This window comes from Enhydra lutris, unplaced genomic scaffold (assembly GCF_002288905.1).
Source record: "Enhydra lutris kenyoni isolate GAN:26980312 unplaced genomic scaffold, ASM228890v2 scaffoldscaffold48, whole genome shotgun sequence".
In the NCBI taxonomy this organism is placed as follows: domain Eukaryota; kingdom Metazoa; phylum Chordata; class Mammalia; order Carnivora; family Mustelidae; genus Enhydra; species Enhydra lutris.
In genome coordinates, this window is record NW_019154132.1 from 3,311,968 (window position 1) to 3,318,010 (window position 6,043).

At 47.2% G+C, this 6,043-nt stretch overlaps 1 pseudogene; it reads right to left on the minus strand.

Moving 5' to 3' along the window:
• Nucleotides 1-2,480: 2,480 nt before the first annotated feature.
• On the minus strand, nucleotides 2,481-3,235 carry LOC111156672 (annotated as a pseudogene).
• Between the last annotated feature and the right edge of the window lie 2,808 nt (nucleotides 3,236-6,043).

The following is a 6,043-nucleotide window of genomic DNA, read 5'->3' on the forward strand; positions in this document are numbered from 1 at the left end:
ACTGACATCAAGATACCATTATGAATGGTAGTTATAGTATGATCGTATTTTTGTAAGAATATTTATACGTAGGTATGTGCGTGGAAATAAATCTGGAAGGATCGGCACTAGGCATGACATGGTTACCTACAAATGGTGGGACCGAGTGAAATGATCTTTTCACTTACATGTATATGTCTATCTACAGTAAAAATGCATAATGTGAGGCGCCTGGGTGGCTCAGTGGGTTAAGCCTCTGCCTTCGGCTAGGGTCATGATCTCAGGGTCTTGGGATCGAACCCCACATTGGGCTTTTTGCTCAGCAGGGAGCCTGCTTCCTCCTCTCTCTCTGCCTGCCTCTCTGCCTATTAGTGATTTCTCTCTCTGTCAAATAAATAAAAAAAATGTATAATGTGTCTAATAAGGGAAAAGGAAGTCTTTGTGGTGTTGTTGGGATGTGCGTGTGTGTGAGGTTTTTGAATGGGGGTTGTGATTTCAAAAGTGGAGCAAGAAAATTAAGTATTTTCCAAAACCCTTTGGAAGAATGGATTTTTAGCAATCCAAAGACGTAAAATGAAATGGTTTACAAAACTGTCAAACTGGGAAAAATTAGCCATGCCAAACATTAGGCGAAGCAAGGTAGAACCAGTTTAGAAGGTGCAAAGCATTTAGATTCCTTTTCCATTGCATTATATCCAAAGTTGAGAAATTTCCAGGGCAGGAACAGATCGAAAATTCCTGACCTTCTCTGTCTCTAAGTGCTTGGCTTTAGACATCAGCACCCTTCCCTCCTGTCTTTCACTTGCTACTTTGTATTCTCCTCACCCTGCTCTGACAGGGTTTTAATTGATCCTGTCCCAACAGCTGGGCTGTAAAAGCCACATAGCATGGATGACGCACATTCACCCTGGAACATTTTTCATTCCTCAGCAGTCTGTCGCCCAGCCCTTCACCAGCTGCTATGAGGCCAAAACTAATGACTTGGAAGCAGGTCAAAGTCCATGGGCATCTCGGATAGAGAGACCTGCCAGCAAGGAGTTCCTACCAGGACGCATAGTACTTAATACTAAAATGCAGTTCAGCAAAAAGTGGCCGATGGGGCAATGGTTGAGACATTTCTCTACGCTTAAGAAACTTCAAGTTTAGCCAAGAGAGAACTGGAATTTCAATGTAAAATTGTCAGAACAGAGGGGGTGCACGAAATCCACCTGGTGTTCAGAAAAGAATTCCTGAAAGGAGTGGTGGGTAGTCACTTCTGGAAGCAGGTAAGTTAGCCCTGAATATTAGATTGGATTCTATAGATGGGTCTGTAGGAAAAGGGAGGGAGCAGGTGCCAAAGCTCAGAGCCGCTCAGCAGGAGACTGTGGGGACAGGTTTCTAGAACTGGGCAGGGCTTGAGGTGGGGTGAGTGGACTGTGAGAAGATAAGCTGACTTTCAGCAGGTATCTGAAGGGCCACATTAGGGCCCTTGCACTTTATATTTGTAGAAACAGAATTGTTTTTTTTTTTTTTAAGATTTTGTTTATTTATTTATTTGGCAGACAGAGATCACAAGTAGGCAGAGAGGCAGGCAGAGAGAGAGGAGGAAGCAGGCTCCCTGCTGAGCAGAGAGCCCGATGCGGGGCTAGATCCCAGGACCCTGGGATCATGACCTGAGCCAAAGGCAGAGGCTTTAACCCACTGAGCCACCCAGGCGCCCCAGCAGAAACAGAATTGTAAGAAGAGAAATCATAGGGTCAGATTTCCTTTCCAACAATTACTCCTACCACAGTATGAAGCCTGGGTTGGGATTTTTCTTCGTTACAGTACCTCTGACATGGTAGAGGCTTAGGAAAGATCTGATGAATGACAGACCAGTGAAGAAAGGAAAGAAAAAATTTTATAGGCTTAGTGGGTTTACAAGAAGAACAACAACAAAGTGGGTATGGAACTCTCCAGACCAGTGGGGTGGGGGTGGGGAAATGGGACAGGGATGTTATAAGCACAACTGGCTGCAACTTGGTTTTATTTTGTTTTTAGTATGCTAATGTTGCATGGGAAAGATTTGTTCCGCCGTCTTCAGAGCTGGAATGCGTTACAGCTCTACCGAGGACGTTCTAGAGCCTGCTCCACACGGGATAGTCTGGCGGCGGAGGCAACCCCAGCTTGCCTGTTGGAAATGTAGAATCGCCAGCCCCACCCCACTGACTGAGTCAGATTCTGCATTCTAATGAGCTCCCTGGGAAGAGTAGGCAGTTTCATGTTGGAGGTGCCAGTCTGGATGCAGAGACTCTGTCCTACAGGAAGAGTCACCAGGAGAACCTGGGAAGTGAGAAGAGCTGGGAATCCCCCTTTGCCCAGTTCTCTGCTTGAGGCTAAAAGTAGGACCAACAGGAATCTACGGTTTTCTCTCCAAGATCCAGCAATTCCACATGGTTCAACCTCACACTTGGTCTGTTTTTTATTTTGTGTGTGTTTTTTGGCATATGAATATTTATTACTGTTGGTGTGCACCACCAAACCTATGATCTTGGTCTTTCCTTCTTGCTTTCTATGAGGCTGAAAGAGAGACATTGGCTACGTTGACATCCTTAAGTCTCCAGGAATGTCACTGACAGCATGACTTTTCCAGCCCAATCCAGCAACCAGAACCTGTTCATTTTCTTCCAATCCAGCAACCAGACTTGCTCATTTTCCTCGATAAAACTGGAAAAACCATCATTGGGTACAAAGGCTGTGGGTTTTGTTTGTTTGTTTGTTTGTTTGTTTGTTTGTTCATTTTGTTTTGGGCATTTTTGCTCAGCTGGACCCTGACATACTTCCTGATGGCGGAATCTGCCTCACCCACGTACTGCTCAGCCCCCAACCCGCCCGGCAGGCCGTCCATGCGCTGGACGCCGCCACCCAAGACTCCTGATGGCGGAATCTGGCTGTTTGGCTTCAACCCCTACTTTTTCCAGCACAAGTCCCTTTGTGTGGGAAACACCTCCAAAAGGGTTGGCCTTTAGGGCTGTGCCCAAATGGCCTTTCTTGTACTGTTTATAATGCCCCTTCTGATCTCAGCGGTGGCTACAGAGCGCGCTGGCCTTACGGAGACCGCAGAAACTTGCCCGTCCCTCCAGCACCACAGGCCTGAGCAAGAGAGCTCAACCTCACACTTTGGAAGTGCCCAGAATGAGACCCACATGTCCATGACTTCTCCTCACGCAGCTACCGTGCGCGCATGTATGCACGTACAGGTCGTCACCCTCGTCCTGCTCTCCGACCTGAGCGCCATGCCTCTTGAGGAGATGGGTAGGAGGCTTGCCTAGAGGGTCCCTCTGTCTAAGAGATGACAGTTTTCCTGCACTGTCTGTAATGCTCTCCAGAGCCGGTGACCACAGCCTATAATGGTATCAAGCCTGCTGTGTAGCAGGCACTGTTCTAGGAGCTCAAGTGTATGTCACCTCACGATACCAGCTTAATGACAGTTCCTATTACACAGATGCAGAAACTAAAACCCAGAGAGGTTATGTAACTTGCCAAGTCCCACAGTTTGAAATCAGAATGATGCCTGATTATCACCAGAGCTGCTCGACACGCTAGTGGACAGAACCTTTAGCAAAAGAGCTTTTACACTTATTGCTGGACCTAGGAGTTACAAGCTAGAAAAACCACTCAGAAGGAACTAGGGACTTAGTGAATGGTTTAAAAATGGGTTAAAACCAGGATATGAAAAGATTCTGGTTATCCATGCCCCTGCAGGGAAGATGTGTTTCCGGGAACCAGGGTGCTCTGCCGAAGTCCCCATAACTGTAGCGTAATCAGTTCCAAACTCCAGCCCATGCCACTGGGGATGAATGGAGGGGTCTTACTGAAGACTGTAATTATCATGAACAATCAGTCAGCTGTGTGTGCGGAAGGCTGGAGAGCACCAGGAGAAATGGAGGGAAGGTGGGGGCAGAACACCAGGTCAAGGTCACAGAGCCAAAGGATTTGTTCAAGAAGGTTTAAAGCCCTGAAGAGGAATACTGACTGTCCAAAGGGGAAGTGTCTTCTACACCACTGGCTCAGGGATCCCTGAGAGAACACAATAGAAATTCCAGAGGTCCTACCTCAGGCCACGCCCGGAAGTGAGAGAGAAAGAAGGAAGCCAGTACCTAGGGGGACAGAGGGTTTTGTCTCAGGTCCAATGTACCCCAAATGACTGAGTCTCTCTGCTCTGTGCCCACCTCAGGCAGGGCTGAAGTAAGGAATACATGGAGAGACCCAAGTGGGTTGTGCCAGCTGAGCCAAGCTGCAAGACAGTTGAGTTAGGACAAGAATCTTGTAGCTCAGGGCACCCAGGGGGCTCAGTCAGTTAAGCATCCGACTCTAAATTTCAAATCAGTTTGTGTTCTCAGTGTCCTGGGATCAAGCCCTACATCAGGCTCTGCACTCAACACGGAATCTGCTAGAGATTTTCTCTCTCTCCCTCTCTTGGCCCCTCCCCCACTCTCTCTCTTTCTCAAAAAAGAATCTTGTAGCTTCTAAGTCTTTTGCTTCTAAGCTTTAAAGTTTCTAACTTCTTTTGTGAAGTTTCTAAGATCATCTTATGGAACTGTCATGCAAAGGGGCTCCCCACCTGGTGAGGAATTGGGGGTGTCAGTGAACCCCTAGATTGTAGGAGCAGTGGTGAGCTGGCAGTGACTGGCCTGAAGGCTAGGGTAGGGGAGATGGCATAGGGACAGTGGGGTCCCCAGAAGGGCCAGGGTGAGAAGCAGGTGGGAAGGCTGCTAACCCCTTCCCTCCAGGACTTTGAATTGTCTTCCCCTTCCTTCTCTTTTAGCTTTGGGGTGTGTTTATCCTTAGCAGGCTCCCCTTTCCCGAAGGTCATTACTGGGGCTCCCAGAGAGAAGGCCTTCTTTGGCCACATCCTCCTTTTTCCCACCTCTTGCCTGGCCTCGTGTGTTACTTTTGAGCTTCTGGTTCTGTAGGAAGCAACAGCATCACAGACCAGAATATACTGCCCAAAATAACCACATCTTCTATGTTTCTAAAGAAATTTCTAGTTGAAACCTTGCATAATTGAATACAGGACTCAACACTTAAAAAAAAAAAAACCATTCTTATGAATAGAAGTGAGACACACACATTGGTACTGTATAATGAAGATCTTCCCCCAAAGAGTGCTGTGGGTAGAAGATGGGTAGATGGCAGCCTGCCCTCCTCCTGCGCCAGCACACACATCAACCCATTGGCTTTATGAGCAGATCCAAACAAAGGGACTCGATTGTGTGAAATGCCAGCCTGGCTCCTTTGCCAGCCTGTGAGTCTCCCCAGGTGATGGGGTGGTGCGGGGCTGGAGGGTGGGGGTGAACATCACAGGTCAGGAGAGCAGGACTGCTTAGTACAGGACTCCTCTTCCAGCAGAGGAAGGGAAAGCTATAATCTGCTGTGTCTCCCAGGAAGAGAACGAGATAGGATCTACATCAAGCCCCAGCCATCCTGTCTTCCTCCCAGAGAACTGTCAGCATTGCCAGGGGAAGAAGAAAACAGATAAAAGAGGAGGCTAGGCTGAGGCAATGAGAAGCACGCAGCTCTAATTACCACGCCACGGGTTCTTTAATAACATAGCTTGGCTATTTCAAAGCTACTGTTTAAATCAGTCCACCCTCCTACAAGAGCCCTGATTCCTATTATTAGGTGGATCGCATTAGATCTTCCAGTTTGGGGGGATGTAAGTGTTGCTTCTTTATGAAAATTGCCCTGATTTCAAACCAATAAGAATTAGACAGTGTCATCGCTGTGTTTCCATAGCATCTATGTTTTTTCTTTGTTTGTTTGTTTCAGGGGTAGAGTTTAGCAATTCACCAGTCGCATATAACACCCAGAGCTCACCACAACAAGTGCCCTCCTTGATATTCATCACCCAGTTACCCCATCCCTCACCCCCTTCCCTTCTGGCAGCCCTCAGTTTGTTTCCTAGAGTTAAGCATCACTTATGGTTTTCCTCCCTCTCTGTTTTCATCTTATTTTATTTTTCCATCCCTTCCCCTATGTTTAATCTGCTTTGTTTCTTAAATTCCACATATGAGTGAGATCATATGATAATTGTCTTTCTCTG